General features: G+C 40.8%; 1 protein-coding gene across 1 annotated transcript in view; it reads left to right on the top strand.

Annotated features, from left to right (window-relative positions):
* Positions 1–19210, top strand: part of LOC106606764 (uncharacterized) — a 423559-nt gene that overhangs the window by 225551 nt on the left and 178798 nt on the right. The window lies entirely within an intron of this gene.

Genomic DNA, 19210 nt, shown 5'->3' with positions numbered 1-19210 from the left:
AAACACTGGAGGCGTCCACTGAGAAACTGTTTTTTCTCTTTAGTAAGTCTTTGGTTTCAGTGTCCCCAATACCGCTTTTTGTATCCCATCCATTCTAATGCTTTTCCTTCAGGCTGTCGAATCCAGTGAATACAATCGCTTGTTATGGAGATCCTACAGGAGAGGGTGATTGGCACTCCTGGCTTAACAACCATAGAACCTGGCTGAATTAGAACATCAGAATGAACACCTATTTGGAGAAAACAACAAGAAAACCATTAATTAGTATCACTGTGAACATGGAAATGACTGAGTGCATATTGAAGCAGTTAATTTTCCTTTTAGTTTATACTATCGATGGAGAGACACAGGAGGCAGCTGCCAGCGGCAGCAGCAGAGATGCAGGGAACATGGTTTGTGTTGAAGCTGAACTGGTAGGAGCTGCTCTTCTCTACTCTCCAGGACACAGAGGGATTTACTAGGACAGACAGACAGATACGGTTTAAGTAGGGAGAGAACCAGGTTTGCGTTGACGTAAAGGGGGAGGGGATGTATAAGAGGGTTAGAGACACTGCAGGACCATCACCACTATTACTGGACACAACCTTTGCAATCTGAAAACTCAGAGACCCTCTTTCGGTTATCTTTTTGAATGGGTGGGTGGGGTAAATATGAAACAATACATTTACAGCATTAGTTAATACTTGTGGTGAATTAAACATATTTAAGACGCTACTTTTGTTTTGACAAACTAAAGCATTTTTAATCAACGTCCATATCATACATTTTTCTTGTAATATTTATTATCAGAGCCTTCATCAGTACTGGTCTTTATTTTATTCATATGGAGAGAGAGTGCCCCTGTTGGTGCATCAACAACACTAGCACCATGTATTTAACAGGTGTATCATTGTGTTATTATTTGATACATCATTAGAATTGTTCCTCATGTATCTCCTTGTCATGGTCTACTGGTCATACCATACGTGTATCTCTGTGTTTGTGCACGTCCTTCCTTTCTCTACCAGATGGTTTTTGTACAGCTATTCTCATTAGTTAAACCATAGTGAGTCTCTAGCACAGTAATACACTGCAGAGTCCTCTGGCTTCAACTGGCTCATGTGCAGATAGAAATTAGTGCTGTCCTTCGATGCAGTGAATCGGCCCTGTACTACCGGGGCATTGCTCTTGTAAGTGTCAGAATAATAGTAAATGATCCATTCAAGTCCTTTTCCAGGTGCTTGGCGGATCCAGTGCATTCTAGTACTGCTTAGAGTAAATCCACTACAGGCACATGTGAGTTTGAGGGACCCTGCTGGAGTCCCCTGGACTGACTGTTCAGCCTGTGTGAGTACGACCTGACAGTGGACACCTGAGGAGGGAGAGGAATGTCAGATCAGTCAAGGAGTCACATCAGTATCACATCAACACAAGTTATGCTGATCAGACTATAGGCAGGAACTCACAGGAGGCAGCTGCCAGCAGCAGGAGCAGCAGAGATGCAGGGAACATGGTTTGTGTTGAAGCTGAACTGGTGGGAGCTGCTCTTCTCAATTCTCCAGGACTCAGAGGGACGCACTAGGACTCTCAGATACAGAGAGGTTTTATATAAGGAGAGACAGGAAGGGGGGCTAGGTGAATTTTGCATAAGGAGAGGATGGATATGTAACATTAATGGGGATATTAGTACAAACGAATGTATTTAATAACTGTGGAAGCTATAAACACTCTGTTGTCCATGTAAAAAGACAGACTTATACTGGCAGATAATGTTGAGCAGGACTGTGATACAATGAGTTTTACGTTCTGCCAATGTTTTTGGTACCATAACCCAGAAGTGTCAATGAGTTTTGAGTAGATGGTACACAGCTATGACCGGAAGTGACTTTTACATCACAGGTTAGGAGAATTTACGCAGCAGGTTAGGAGAACTTACGCAGCAGGTTAGGAGAACTTACGCAGCAGGTTAGGAGAACTTACGCAGCAGGATAGGAGAACTTACGCAGCAGGTTAGGAGAACATACGAAGCAGGTTACGAGAACTTACACAGCAGGTTAGAATTAACACAGCAGGGTTGGAGAATTAGGTTAAGGTTAGGAAAAGGTTTAGGTTTAGGGTTAGCTAAAATGCTGTCCTAACCTGCTACGAAAGTGACTTCCAGTCATAGCTGTACTCTATCTAGTCACAACCATTTTGGTCTCCAGTTTTTTAGTTGTATATATTTTAATTTATAACATATTTTTGTTATTTGAATCTTTTTGATAAAACATGTTTCGAGAATTTTCAATCCCAATGATTATATCTAAACAATTATTTAAGCTTTGACCAATCCCCCGAGGTTTGTAAGACCCTGGGTTTAATAATAATTAGGCAAAGACTCGGCTTCTGCAAAAGGTTCGTAGGCTTTATTCAGAGAACATTCTGAAGTCAAAAATGCAAATATAGTCATTTTATACTTCCCACCCCCACCTACATACACAGACAGTTTTATCACTTTTCTACCAGCCTTGGCAGTTTCTCGCAGTTCCTAGATTAGAGAGGCCTTGGAAGGGCCCTCTTTCCTGTTAGCTTTTTCAGAGTCATAATCTGTTTCAGGGTGGAATTCTTTAGTCATTACTTTAAACATATAAATTCCCTTATCAATACAGAGCTTAGACCTTCTCGTTCTCTATTGGTGAGGCCACCATTTATGAATGATTAAAACATGTAGTGGATCATGAATTAGTTCATTGAATGTTTTAATAGACATCAATTAGAATACCATCAAGGTCTGGAGTCATCATTCTGGAAGGAGTATAATTGGTAAACAATTCAAATACTAATTTCCAGTAGAGCCAGTGATAAGTAGGGCTTGTATTCATTTACACATTTTATATTGAGGAAACATCTCTGTTCTATGTGATTTAATGAATGCTATTATAAAATGAATCACTGGAGAATTTTTTTTTTTACTGCTCTGTTGGTGGTTTGTATCACTGTGTTCAACGAGGACAATAATACACAGCTGTGTCTTCAGTCTGGAAGTTGTTCCCTTGTAGAAACGCTGTACTGCTTGAGCTGTCATAGCTAGAAGTGATCTTGCTCTTTAGTGAATCTACACTAGAAGAACTACTACTGCATGTATAACGAACATGCTCCAAAACTTTGCCTTCAGCTTGTCATATCAGTGAGGACAGTTAGAATATATAGAAAACCCAGATAATTTGCAGGAGATGCTGAAAGACTCTCCTGGTTTTATAACCACTGGATCAGGCTGGATGAGTTCAATATCCCAGTAGACACCTGGAAGGAGAAACACATCAATACACAGCATTGTCAGTTTTCATCTGAAATTAGAAATGATCAATCCAGAGTTGTAATAAATCTCCATTTGTATTAACAGAGAGATTCACAGGAGGCAGCTACCAGCAGTAATAGCAGAGATGCAGGGAACATGGTTTGTGTTGAAGCTGAACTGGTGGGAGATGCTCTTCTCTACTCTCCAGGACTCAGGGGGCCTCTAAGGACAGACGGACACTGTTTAAGTTGGGAAACAACTAGGGACTGGGTTTGCATTGACATAGAGAGGTGAAGGGAGGGAGCGGTATACTGTATTGGTGGGCATAGTGAAGCTCTTAATAAGTCTTAATAAGCGGGTCCACAGTTTGGAGTGTGTGAGGTTGGAACTTGTGATTATATATTATATTATGTAGAAGGTTGGAGCAAACATTATGTCTAAGCCAATAATGTTTTTACCCTGTCAAAGTTACCCATGTTGTGGACAGACAGCGGAACCCCCAGCCAACAGCCAATGGAATCGCATGGCGCGAAATACAAAAACAACTAAAATACCACAATTCAATTTTCTCAAACAATCAACTATTCTACACCATTTTAAAGATAAGACTCTCGTTAATCTAACCACATTGTCCGATTTCAAAAAGGCTTTACAGTGAAAGAAAAACATTAGATTATGTTAGGAGAGTACATAGACCAAAATAACCACAGCCATTTTCCAAGCAAGCATATATGTCAATAAAACCCAAAACACAGCTCAATGAAGCACTAACCTTTGATCTTCGCGGAAGAGCTTTGATATCTGCCACACCCCCTTTGAAGCAGTTGTTGCTTTCTAGAAGGACAAAAGCATGCAAACATTTAAAAAACGATATGCTACTTTATCTACTTTATCTACAAAATATCTTGCACAACTAGCTAAATTAGTTTTATCACTTTACACATATATTTGGGGTAATTTGCCTGATGATGTGCAAGTGGAGGGAGTCTCATTTCATACAAATGCATTTTCGTCCACATTGCTTCTCCTCGACACCTCTCCTTGATTACCTTTGGCCTTAAAAGAACAAAGCGAGAATGACCCACTTTGTGTATATTGTCAAATGTTGCTTTGTTATTAATTAGAGGTTGTTTTTTAAGTGTTGTGATCAAGTTCAATATGTAATGTAATTTTCTGGGTGCACAGGCTTTTGCACAAACCTCATCGGACATTGACAGTCAAAGCCGTTATGCAGTGTTGCCTCTAGCCTTTTGGGGGCCCTAAACCAGATACCAAATGTAAAAAAAAATAAAAAATGGTCGGGGGCCCCCTAACAACCACATAGTCTGCGTATAGGAAAAGGTGTCTCTGTCCTTATCGTCAGCTTATTTAATTTAGGTGTGTGAGATCAGGTGCGTTAGCAACATCTTGGACATTGTAAAATATTACTCCTACACACCTGTGCATGTTTATTGTCGTATTTTTCTAGGCTATCTCAAAATCATTTCAAGAAAAACTCAAGGCCCTATTCATGAAGCATAGACAGTGTTTCTGATATAAGGACATCTCATATTAAAGCATACATTGTTTACCCCAGTTGTTTGAAGAGAAGGGTTAGTGAAGTGTGTCAGGGGAGTACAACAGTTTGTACATGTTTCACAGCCTATCTCTATGTCTGAGGGGTTTTTGTACAGCTCCACCACACATTCACATCACTGTACCCAGCGTGCACAGTATTACACAGCAGAGTCCTCTGCCTTCAGACCAGACAGATTCAGATGTGTCATGCTCACTGAGCTGTCATTGGTCAGTTCAATCCACCCTTCTAGGGTTTTGGTATAGCCTGCTGCTCCGGTATTGGTATTGATCCAGCCCATCCATTCCAGTGGTTTCTTGTATCCAGTTCATATCATAGCTTATAAAGGTATACCCAGTTCCTCTGCCGGAGAGGTTGAGGCTTTTTCTGGAGTGGACTGGAGGGAATGGACTCCATACTCTGACCATTTAAACCTGATGGAGAGAAAGAGAGAGGAATCAGAGGGAGAGGAGAAAGGAGAGAGTTGGAATATTGAGAAAAAACATGAAGGAGCAATGGAGATAGAGGTTACAATGGAAAATTGTCTTCAGTCTTTGCTCAGCATCAGAACAGTTGATAAGGAGTAAAACCAGACAGAGAGAGAGCAGCAGAAGCTCATTTTTTTACTCATTTTTTTATTTATTTTACCTTTATTTAACTAGGCAATTCCATTAATAACAAATTCTTACTTACAATGACGGCCTACCAAAAGGCAAAGGCCTCCAGCGGGACGGGGGCTGGGATAAACAAAGATAGATAGATAGATAGATAGATAGATAGATAGATAGATAGATAGATAGATAGATATACTGTATATAATATATATATATATACAGTATATCTATCTGTTTCTCCCTACAGTGCTCCTGCGTCCTCCGTCAAGCACCTTCAGCTCCTCGATGAACTGGCTGTATCCTGTATTGTCCACTACCCGTCCTCCTTGAGAGAACATTCTAGTCTCCATGTTCCTCGCCAAGCTCTCGAAAAACTCCCTCTGATTAAGGACTCTGTCGCTGGGTCTTCTACCATACAGTTTGATGCCTTGGAAAGAGTTATCCTGAATCCCTCTGGCTGAGTTGTGTGTGTCACCTGGCTCCTCTGCCATTGCACTGAACACCCTCGCTCACCCTGGTGACTGCCCTGTGTGCAGTAATAATTGTGCAGTCTCTCTTTTGGAGCTCGGGTGACAATTCAGATAGTTCTTGAAGTGCATCACACATATGGCTTAGATTGTTAACCTGTTGGGGGTAGGGGGCAGTATTTACACGGCCGGATAAAAAACGTACCCGATTTAAACTGGTTACTACTCTTACCCAGAAATGAGAATATGCATATAATTATTGGCTTTGGATAGAAAACACCCTAAAGTTTCTAAAACTGTTTGAATGGTGTCTGTGAGTATAACAGAACTCATATGGCAGGCAAAAACCTGAGAAGATTCTGAACAGGAAGTGGCCTGTCTGACAAGTTATTGTTCATCTTGGCTCTTTTTATTGAAGACTGAGGATCTTTGCTGTAACGTGACACTTCCTACGGCTCCCATAGGCTCTCAGAAGGCGGGAAAAAGCTGAATGATATCGAGGCAGCCTCTGGCTGAAACACATTTGCGCTTTTGGCAAGTGGCCGATCAGAGGACAATGGGCTTAGGCGCGTGCACGAGTCGACCCCATGCTTTATTTTCTTTAGTCTTTTTACCTAAACGCAGATTCCCGGTCGGAATATTATCGCTTTTTTACGAGAAAAATTGCATAAAAATTTATTTTAAACAGCGGTTGACATGCTTCGAAGTACGGTAATGGAATATTTAGACATTTTTTGTCACGAATTGCGCCGTGCTCGTGACCCCTCTTTACCCTTTCGGATAGTGTCTTGAACGCACGAACAAAACGCTGCTGTTTGGATATAACTATGGATTATTTGGGACCAAACCAACATTTGTTATTGAAGTAGAAGTCCTGGGAGTGCATTCTGACGAAGAACACCAAAGGTAATAACAGTTTTCTTATAGTAAATCTGACTTTGGTGAGTGCTAAACTTGCTGGGTGTCTAAATAGCTAGCCCTGTGATGCCGGGCTATCTACTGAGAATATTGCAAAATGTGCTTTCACCGAAAAGCTATTTTAAAATCGGACATATCGAGTGCATAGAGGAGTTCTGTATCTATAATTCTTAAAATAATTGTTATGTTTTTTGTGAACGTTTATCGTGAGTAATTTAGTACATTTTTTGTAAATTCACCAGAAGTTTGCGGGGGGTATGCTAGTTCTGAACGTCACATGCTAATGTAAAAAGCTGTTTTTTGATATAAATATGAACTTGATTGAACAAAACATGCATGTATTGTATAACATAATGTCCTAGGTGTGTCATCTGATGAAGATCATCAAAGGTTAGTGCTGCATTTAGCTGTCTTCTGGGTTTTTGTGACATTATATGCTAGCTTGAAAAATGGGTGTCTGATTATTTCTGGCTGGGTACTCTGCTGACATAATCTAATGTTTTGCTTTCGTTGTAAAGCCTTTTTGAAATCGGACAGTGTGGTTAGATTAACCTGTTAGGGCTAGGGGGCAGTATTGACACGGCTGGATAAAAAACGTACCCGATTTAATCTGGTTACTACTCCTGCCCAGTAACTAGAATATGCATATAATTATTGGCTTTGGATAGAAAACACCCTAAAGTTTCTAAAACTGTTTGAATGGTGTCTGTGAGTATAACAGAACTCATATGGCAGGCCAAAACCTGAGAAGATTCCATGCAGGAAGTGGCCTGTCTGACAATTTCTTGCCCTTCTTGATTATCTCTATCCATTACAGAGGATCTCTGCTGTTACGTGACACTTCCTACGGCTCCTATGGGCTCTCAGAAGGCGGCAAAAAGCTGAATCGTGTCTTTGCTGGCTCTGGCTGAAAAAAAGTAGCGCGTTTGGGTAGTGGCTGGTTACAGTACTGTGAGACTCAGGCGCGTGCCCGCGTCAACCCCATGCCTTGTTTTCTTTCGTCTGTTTACCTAAACGCAGATTCTCGGTCGGAATATTATCGCTTTTTTACGAGAAAAATTGCATAAAAATGGATTTTAAACAGCGGTTGACATGCTTCGAAGTACGGTAATGGAATATTTAGAATTTTTTTGTCACGAATTGCGCCATGCTCGTGACACTTATTTACACTTCGGATAGTGTCTTGAACGCACGAACAAAACATCGCTATTTGGATATAACGATTGATTATTTTGGACCAAACCAACATTTGTTATTGAAGTAGCAGTCCTGGGAGTGCATTCTGACGAAGAACATCAAAGGTAATCAAACTTTTGTAATAGTAAATCGGAGTTTGGTCAGGGCTAAACTTGGTGGGTGTCTAAATAGCTAGCCGTGATGGCTGGGCTATGTACTCAGAATATTGCAAAATGTGCTTTCACCGAAAAGCTATTTTAAAATCGGACACTTCGATTGCACAAAGGAGTTCTGTATTTATAATTCTTAAAATAATTGTTATGTTTTTTGTGAACGTTTATCGTGAGTAATTTAGTAAATTCACCGGAGGTTTGCGGGGGGTATGCTAGTTCTGAACGTCACATGCTAATGTAAAAAGCTGGTTTTTGATATAAATATGAACTTGATTGAACAAAACATGCATGTATTGTATAACATAATGTCCTAGGTGTGTCATCTGATGAAGATCATCAAAGGTTAGTGCTGCATTTAGCTGTCTTCTGGGTTTTTGTGACATTATATGCTAGCTTGAAAAATGGGTGTCTGATTATTTCTGGCTGGGTACTCTGCTGACATAATCTAATGTTTTGCTTTCATTGTAAAGCCTTTTTGAAATCGGACAGTGTGTTTAGATTAACCTCTATGGGCTAGGCGGGACGAATTCGTCCCACCTACGTAACAGCCACTTGAAGCCTGTGGCGCGATTTTCAAAACCTTAAAAATCCTATTACTTCAATTTCTCAAACATATGACTATTTTACAGCTATTTAAAGACAAGACTCTCGTTAATCTAACCACACTGTCCGATTTCAAAAAGGCTTTACAACGAAAGCAAAACATTAGTTTGAAAAATTTGAATTTTGACATTTATTTGGTTTCAAATTTGCCGCTCTTGAAATGCACCTGCTGTTGATAGGGTGCACCACGGGTGGCACGCTAGCGTCCCACATAGCCCCAAGAGGTTAACGAGAGTCTTGTCTTTAACCTCTCTAGGCTAGGCGGGACGAATTCGTCCCACCTACGTAACAGCCACTGCCATCCTGTGGCGCGATTTTCAAAATCTTAAAAATCCTATTACTTCAATTTCTCAAACATATGACTATTTTACAGCCATTTAAAGACAAGACTCTCGTTAATCTAACCACACTGTCCGATTTCAAAAAGGCTTTACAACGAAAGCAAAACATTAGATTATGTCAGCAGAGTACCAAGCCAGAAATAATCAGACACCCATTTTTCAAGCCAGCATATAATGTCACCAAAACCCAGAAGACAGCTAAATGCAGCACTCACCTTTGATGATCTTCATCAGATGACAACCCTAGGACATTATGTTATACAATACATGCATGTTTTGTTCAATCAAGTTCATATTTATATCAAAAACCAGCTTTTACATTAGCATGTGACGTTCAGAACTAGCAAACTTCCGGGGAATTCGCTAACATTTTACTAAATTACTCACGATAAACGTTCACAAAAAGCATAACAATTATTTTAAGAATTATAGATACAGACCTCCTCTATGCACTCGATATGTCCGATTTTAAAATAGCTTTTGGTGAAAGCACATTTTGCAATATTCTAAGTACATAGCCCAGGCATCACGGGCTCGCTATTTAGACACCCGGCAAGTTTAGCACTCACCATAATCATATTTACTATTATAAAAGTTTCATTACCTTTTGTTGTCTTCGTCAGAATACACACCCAGGACTGCTACTTCAATAACAAATGTTGGTTTGGTCCAAAATAATCCATCGTTATATCCGAATAGCGCCGTTTTGTTCGATGCGTTCCAGACACTATCCGAAATAGTAAAGAAGTGTCACGCGCATGGCGCAATTCGTGACAATAAAATTCTAAGTATTCCATTACCGTACTTCGAAGCATGTCAACCGCTGTTTAAAATCAATTTTTACGACATTTTTCTCGTAGAAAAGCGATAATATTCCGACAGGGAATCTCCTTTTCGGCAAACAGAGGAAAAAAATCCCAAAGGCGGGGGCGGTCGGGGTCACGCGCATAAGCCAGTGTCCCTTGATCGGCCACTTGAGAAAGGCGATAATGTGTTTCAGCCTGGGGCTGGAATGACGACATTCTGTTTTTTCCCGGGCTCTGAGCGCCTATGGACGACGTGGGAAGTGTCACGTTAGAGCAGAGATCCTTAGTAAATGATAGAGATGGAAAAGAAGTTCAAGAAATGGTCAGACAGGCCACTTCCTGTAAAGGAATCTCTCAGGTTTTGACCTGCCATTTGAGTTCTGTTATACTCACAGACACCATTCAAACAGTTTTAGAAAATTTAGGGTGTTTTCTATCCATATGTAATAAGTATATGCATATTCTAGTTACTGGGTAGGAGTGGTAACCAGATTAAATCGGGTATGTTTTTTATCCAGCCGTGTCAATACTGCCCCCTAGCCCTAACAGGTTTAAGTAGGGAAATAATCAGAGGGAGAGTTTGCATTGACATGGAGAGATGGTGGGAGATACAGTATATAAAAGGGTATATGTAACGCGGGTCGTACAAAGGGGACCAAGGCGCGGCGTGTGAAGTGCTCATATCTTTACTGCAATGAAACACTTAAATCAAAACGACTGACAACAGTTCCATCAGGTGAACATACACTAAACAGAAAACAACTACCCACAAACCACAGGAAAAAAAAAACACCCCTACTAAATATGACCTCCAATTAGAGGCAACGAGGAACAGCTGCCTCCAATTGAAGGTCAACCCAATAAACCCCAACCTAGAAATAGACAAACTAGAATTCCAACATAGAAATAGAAAACATAGAACAAACACAAAAACACCCCCTGTCACGCCCTGACCACTCTACCATAGAAATAACAACTTATATTGGTCAGGACGTGACAGTATATTAATGGACACAACCTTTACAATGTGAAAACTCACAGACCCTCTTTAGATTATGTTTGTGATTTTACCACGTGAAACTAAATAATTTGGTTAATCCACGTGTTCATAAAACTCTTTGGCATACATACATAGGCAACAAAAAAGTAGGTAATGATGAATGATAAATGTTCAACAAAAAATTTAAGGAGCAGCTACATTAATATATTTTTTCTAAAAGAACACCTCTAGATGAATGATTCATATGAACTGAAATATTACATGATACTTCAAAACATTGCAGATCCTCCTCAATTAACTAAAGTATTGAGACATCAGTAAAATTAAGATAATGGAATATCTTTTGGTGTATCAACAACACATCTAACAGGTGTGTTATCGCTGTGTCACTGTGTGATGATACTGTATGTGAACATCTATCACGGCCAGCTAATGTTTGTGCATACAATTGTGCAAGTACATCCTTTCTATTCCAGATGGTTTTTGTATGGCTTCCAACATTAGTTTAACCACTATGACTCTCTAGCACAGTAATACACTGCCGTGTCCTCACTCTTCAGGTTGTTCATCTGTAGGTACAGCTTACTGCTGGAGTCATCTCTGGAGAATCTGGTGAATCTACCCTGGACTGATTGGGAGGAAGAGATTGGACTACTACTGTAGACGTGCTAATAAAAACAATCCACTCCAGGAGTCTGTCGTAAGAACGGGACCAAGGCGCAGCGGTTGTTAAGTTCCACATATTTATTTCAAAGTGAAACTTAGGCAAAAACAATGAATCAATAAACAAACAACAAAACGTGACTATGTGGTGCTACATGCACAATACACAAAACACAATATCCCACAAACACAGGTGGGAAAAATAGCTACTTAAATATGATCCCCAATTAGAGACAATGATCACCAGCTGCCTCTAATTGGGAACCATACAAAATACCAACATAGAAAATATAAACTGGAACACAACATAGAAATTATAAACTAGAATACCCCCTAGTCACGCCCTGACCTACTACACCATAGAGAAACAAGGGCTCTCTATGGTCAGGGCGTGACAGAGCCTGTCTGATCCAAGCAATCTCATAGCTTCTGAATGTGAACCCAGATGCTGTACAGGTTAGTTTGTGGGATTCTCCAGGCTTTTTAACCACTGGTCCAGACTCAGTCAGTGTCTGACCATGAACACCTGTGGAAATAGAAAGCATAGACATTGTTGAATATAAAAGCTAACGTGTCAATTTATTTCCTTCATAAACGTATAATGAGGATGCACATCCACACCTGTTAAATAGACTGTCAGTAAGAGTATTACTGTGGTAGGAAACATGGTGATCTGTTTAGTTCTCTAAAGGTAGTTGAGACAGTCCTCAGCAGAAAAAGCCTTCAACAGAGACATTAATAAAGATGGAGGACTGGAGAGTTTTGCATGAGCTCCTCCTCACTGGGAGGACCAATGTGGTGGCTAATTTCTGCATTACCAAATGAGGAGAGTTACAAACTTCACACACATATCAGTTATACTTAAAACTACATCTTTAATAATTAAGATGCTTTTGCAAAAGCACTTGACCTTCAATGATGCCATTGAAAAAGTGATTACACAAAAGTACAAAGATCTTTTATACCCAAGACCCACCCCTCTCAACGTACATGACGAACAACAGATCTTAGGAACAGTTCACAAAGGTTAAGTTCTGTATGAAAGATATCTATAAAACATAGTAGACAGCAACTGCTGTATCAACAGTGTTCATTGTATAGACCAGTATCTGGTCCTCCTACCCCAAACTGGAACCGTCTCTCCCTGGTACAGTATAGAACAGAACCATTAGCTCATCCAATGGCATAAATCAATTGACAACTCTAGATACTCACATCTCAAGTAAACCCCCTCTGTACTCCACTCCTGGACAAGCTCACTGAGGGGAGTGAGCCTCTAGGTCATACACAATCCCAGGATAAGTACAAGATCTAGAGAGAGGACATACAATGGTCCCAGACACTGCCATACACCTCCTCACAACATAGAAAAGGAGGGAGTGACTTCCGCACAGACATTGTGGAGACAAGTAATTGGTTCCCCATTAATCACGCCATCTCTTCACATGGTTTAAGAATAGGTAAAGACACATTCACATATGAAGACAATGTTTCATTCTGACTTCTCCCCTCTCTGGGCCCCAAGTGACTGAGCCCTAGCTAAGGGAAAAGTACAACTGTCAACACCAGAGTCCAAAAGGCAAGCCATCCTAATGACAAGTATCTCGCATAAGCATATTATGCTAATAAAACATCTTAATTATCTATGTAACCCAACTAATTCTGATTCATCCGCCACACCAATCAAAGGAAGCTTTGATAAATACCCACTGATCAACTGGTAGGCCATCTTGAGATGTTCTGTTTTGATAAGATTTGTATTCTTTTTTGTATTTTTATTTAACCTTTATTGAACTATGCAGGTCAGTTAAGAACAAATTATTTTTTACAATGAATCACCCACACCATTATTTACTCATGTCTTATTTGCAAGATACAGATACTGCTGTAATAACTCTGATCAAGAGTTGTCAGGACATTTTTTTTTTAAATAACATAAAAATGAAGCTTTATTTTATCAGGGCGTCAAACTGAGACCAAGTTGTCTTTTACAGATGAGCCAAGAATTACCTAAATTACACAATTCAAAATATACATACAAAATGCAAGCGTAAAGAAAAACAAACACATTCATCATTTAATTTCAGTACGGGAAAAAAACAAATGTATGAAATGTATGCCTTCACTACTGTAAGTCGCTCTGGATAAGAGCGTCTGCTAAATGACAAAAAAATAAATGTTAAAAGGTGCTCAGTCAGCTTTCAAAATTGCCCTAGAGGCACCTGTCACGTCCTGACCAGTAAAGGGGTTATTTGTTATTGTAGTTTGGTCAGGACGTGGCAGGGGGGTGTTTGTTTTATGTGGTTCAGGGTTTGTTGTTATATGTGTTTATGTAGAGGGGTGTTTGTTTAGAGTATTCCGGGGTTTTGGTTATGTTCTATGTTGTGTAAATGGAAATACACAACATAGATAGATGGTGTATACACTCACTACTTACTGTAAGTCGCTCTGGATAAGGATAAGAGAGCTCTGGATAAGAGCATCTGCTAAATGACTAAAAATGTAAAAAAATGTAAAAAATGTAAATACTGTACAGTACATTACTACTGTCTCTGGAGATGGTGAATCTGCTCTTAAAAGAGGCTCCAGAGTTGATGGATCCACCACCTCAGATTATCCCAATCCACTCCAATGTTTTCCCTGGCTGCTGTCGTATCCAACCTGTACCTTAGTCTGTCAGGGCATAGCCAGAGACTTGGCAAGATAGTTTCACTGAATCTCCAGGAGGTTTGAGTAGAACAGGGGAGGAGGTCAAACTAATGCTGTGTAGATCTGAAAGAGATGGGAGTGTAGAAAAAAGAGCGATGAGGGGCATTCATCAAAAACTACAGCATGTCACAATAGCAAAACAACTGCATTGACTGGATTCAGAGGTATGTGATGTTTCTCCCCAATCTCTCAAATGTTTGGTGTCCTGTATCTTAAAGTAAAATAAAGAATAAAATCTCCCCACTTATATGGCAGTAAGGCCAGGATGTTTCTCTGTTGTATGGCAGACAGTGTCTGTCTGGGTACTACCAGACAGGGTGGTTGCAGTGATGAAGGTTCTGTCAGAATAGGTCATTGATATAGCAGAGGGAGGGGGTTTATTTGCGTACTGTCTGTCCTACAAGGAGAGGTGTCTGATGCATCACTGGAAGCATTATATATGCATAATGTGTTCATGATATTTTGCACATCCATCCGTACATACATGTATTTATTTTCTTGTTTGTACATCATTGTATTTTACATTTGTGTGACTGTCCATGTCTATCAGTGTTTTGTTACTTGTTATGTATAGTGTTTTTCTGTGGACCCCAGGAAGAATAGCTGCTGCCTCTGCAAAAGCTAATTCGGATCCAAATAAATAAATATACAAATAATACATGTTGTATGTGTAAATAATGAGTTCCAGTTGTGGCGGGGATGAACTGTGTTGGCATGGCACCATCTTTTGGCCAGGGAGATGAACGCCTACGGTATGCCTTTTGCTTGTCATAATGTTATCATTTCAGTAATTGTGGTATGCTACCGCATGTTTTGTTCCAGAACCTAGTGGCAAGACTAGTCAATATTTTGTGTCACAATTTAGCATAAGTTGTCCTATTATTTTACGTGCATTTGACATATTGACTATCTGTCCTCTAATTTAGTAACAAAGGAGATGGCTAGACACTCTCCTTGGGTATTTTATGGATAAAACATTTATTTTCCCATTGACTTTCATTCTTTATATTCTATAAAGTTTCTCGCAAGAGGATGGGTTTTTGTACAGTTCTGGTCCTGGTACTGTATAGGGAGACCTGACAGGGAGACACTGAAACAGCAGTAATAATGTGTATTCTGATGATCACCTTTATTAAACTGTTCTCCACTGTGACAGGTTATGAGGTTATAATAATGTAGTGGCGATTGTTGCTTTGTGTTTTTTATTTTGCACGCTTAAGGAGTGAGGTTTGCCTGGTCATGCTTCAGAGGATGCATGACTCGACCTTCGCCTCTCCCGATCCCGTTGGGGAGTTGCAGCAATGAGACAAGACTGAAATTGGGAGAAAAAGAGGGTAAAATACAACAACTAAATTATAATAATGGAACACATTTTTCTGAAGTTTTACCAAATTATAATGTGATAATTTGACAGTTTTGAAATTACACTTCTGGGAGATGGTTAGAAAAGGCCTCAGTTATGGGACACAAATGACATAGATATTTTCTTGCGTTGTTGGTAAACAATGACCAACATAGAAATTCAAAAACTAGAACTGAACATAGACATACAAAAACAGATAAACACCCCCTGTCACGCACTGACCACTCTACCATAGAAAATAACAACTTACTATGGTCAGGACGTGACAGTACCCCCCCAAAGTTGCGGACTCCGACCGCACCTACCAAACATCAACAATAAACCCCCCCAAAAAAAATTAAAATCAAAAACACAAAGGGAGGGTAGGGTGGGTGAATAATGTCTTATGGCGGTGGCTCTGGTTCCGGGCGTAGTACCCCCACCGCCCGCTGATTCCCCTGCTTCTGTATGTCCGGAGGAACCAGACCATGGATCATCGGACCGCCAACCGCCGCTGAAGACTCTGGGCTAAAAGCCGCCGCTGAAGACTCTGGGTTGCAGACCACCGCTGAAGGCTCTGGGTTGCAGACCACCGCTGAAGGCTCTGGGCTGCAGACAAGCGCTGAGGGCCGAGTGCTCACAGCAGGCACTGGCTGTACCGGGTTATGGATGCGCACTGGAGGGAGAGTGCGTGGAGCAGGAATTGCTCTCACCAGACTGGGAAGACGCACTAATGGCCGAGTGCTCACAGCAGGCACTGGCTGTACTGGGTTATGGAGGCGCACTGGAAGGCGAGTGCGGGGAGCAGGAACAGGACGTCCTGGACTGGAAGGCGCACTGGAGGCCTGATGCGTGGGGCTGACTTTGGAGGCGCCAGACTAGTAACACGCACCTCAGGGCGAGTGCGGGGAGCAGGAACAGGACGTACTGGACTGGAAGGTGCACCGGAGGCCTGATGCGTGGGGCTGACTTTGGAGGCGCCAGACTAGTAACACGCACCTCAGGGCGAGTGCGGGGAGCAGGAACAGGACGTACTGGACTGGAAGGTGCACCGGAGGCCTGATGCGTGAGGCTGGCTTTGGAAGCGCCAGACTAGTAACACGCACCTCAGGGCGAGTGTGGGGAGCAGGAACAGGACGTACTGGGCTGGGCAGGCGCACTGGAGGCCTGATGCGTGGGGCTGGCTTTGGAGGTGCCAGACTAGTAACACGCACCTCAGGGCGAGTGCGGGGAGCAGGAACAGGACGTACTGGGCTGGGCAGGCGCACTGGAGGTCTGGAGCTTATGGCTAGTTCAACCCATCTTGGCTGAATGCCAACTCTAGCACGGCACCTGTGAGGAGCTTGCACCAAGCGCACCGGGCTGTAGATATGCACTGGCAACACAGTGCATATCTCAGCATAATATGGTTCTTGCTTGATCACTCGCTCCCCACAGTAAGCATGGGGAGTTGGCTCAGGTCTCCAACCTGACTTAGCAACACTCCACGTGTGCCCCCCCCAAAAAAAATAAAAATAAGGTGCGGACCAAGATGCAGCGTTTGTGTTCCACATATTTATTATATTCGTGAAACGTGATGCAATACAAAAATACTTAAACTAACCAGAAAACAACAAACCGTGACGCAGAGAGGGAAAAACACACTACTCAAAATATAATCACCCACAAGGACAGGTGGGACAAACATCAACTTAAATATGGCCTCCAATTAGAGACAACGACAACCAGCTGCCTCTAATTGGAGGTCATGCCAAACAACAACCAACATAGAAATACAAAAACTAGAACTGAACATAGACATACAAAAACAGATAAACACCCCCTGTCATGCCCTGACCACTCTACCATAGAAATAACAACTTACGTGACAGGGGTTCTCATGTTCTCATGCGTTTTAACTACTTTGCAGATATGAAACAGACATTCATAAAATCAGTCAAAAATATAAAATTCACAGTTTATGGTTCAAAACCAACTTTCTAAGAGGTTTTAAAATAGGTTATGTTTGAATAAAAAATGTATAAAGTTCAATAAAACATTGTTGGCAGAATAGATGGATGCAGTTCAATGCATGATTCATGTTATTAACCTGTCATGTTGTAAATTACAGCTGGCCTGGTGCATTGTTTGCTGCCTCCACCCATTCGGGATACACTGTTTCAGTTTCAATGACTCAATATTTTGAAAAAAAACTGATGACTGTAAGTAAGGAATGTCAATACAATCAAACTAGCAAGGCAGGGATCGCAAGTCAGTCATAACATGGCTAATAGGCCAGCGCATGTGTCACACAAGGCCTGCGGGCCAAATAGGATACACAAGCGAGTATGAATGAGGTAATAGTTGAGTCATCTATTACAGCCTGATGCGCTTGCATCAGTGAATTCTACTTCAATTGCGCTGCTTTCGAGTATCCAGGTAACTCAGAGGGAAAGTATACAGACACATGCCAAAGTATTAGCTAGGCTACTAAAATGTTGCAGTCAGTTTTAAAAAGCTTGACAAAGAATAACGAAAAAACTAAACCTGCAAAAAAATCCATGCAAAGGAGAAACGTAGACCTATTACAGCAACATTTGAACAATACGCATGCTACTCAACTACAATACATTTTGACTGCACCATACAGCAATGCTGCATTAAACTGCACCGGGGATCCATGCAGTGCACATTTTTTTAAACATGTTTTATGTTTAAGTGTTAAACAACCTATAGCTACATTTTTGTTATTTGGAGTTATTAAATACTTTTTGATTTGGGTCACAGAATATTATGTACATCTGCAAGCATAGCAGCAATGACTGGACAAATATTATTTATCTCTTTTGTTTTAATGTTAAAATGCTACATACATCATCATATGTACAGTATAAAAAGCAATTTGTTTTCAATTAAAACAATGACCAGTTTGGGTCGCAGTTGCACGTGTTTTTGTAAAAACAAATAGGCTATATCTGGCCTGCGAATTATAATTTTTTTCAATATGTCCCGTGCGCTGATTTAGTTTGACACCTCTAGGCTAGCGTATTTAGCTATTTATTTAGCAAGCTAAAACATAGAGCCTAACATTATCTAGTTTGCTTCTGGAGGATGTCATGTCATTGAAGGAGTGGATGATTTAACAACTATTTCTCCTCAGGGAATATTGTTTTTCGGTGGCTACAGCTTGAGCTGCAGGTGTCATTTGGTTACCTGGAAAGAAATGTTATTCACTTTGCTAGCTTAGCTAGCTATGCTGAACTTGAACTACTGTTATCCACAGTTAGCATATCTCTTAGTTGCCAATTAAATGTATTTGGCATCGATCAAATGAGCAGGTAGGCAGGTAAGTTCCCCATTCAGTTGTCAAAATGTGGGTTGGGACAAGCATGCATTGGCAGGCAAGCTACAGAAGGACAAGCAGGCTACTATTCCCCATCGTTTTTCAGTGCAATTTTGACAGCCAACAAGCTGAAAAGGTTTGAGAGGGTTTATCTAATGTTCCCTCATTAGATTTTAGCTCATCTGGCTCTGGCTAACATTAGTTGTTGATTTTGTTGTTGATGATGTGCATAGGCATCTGAGGGAGAGAGAGCTTACCTTTTCAT

This window comes from Salmo salar, chromosome ssa06 (assembly GCF_905237065.1).
Source record: "Salmo salar chromosome ssa06, Ssal_v3.1, whole genome shotgun sequence".
Classification (NCBI taxonomy): domain Eukaryota; kingdom Metazoa; phylum Chordata; class Actinopteri; order Salmoniformes; family Salmonidae; genus Salmo; species Salmo salar.
This window is presented reverse-complemented; position numbering and strand designations above follow the sequence as displayed.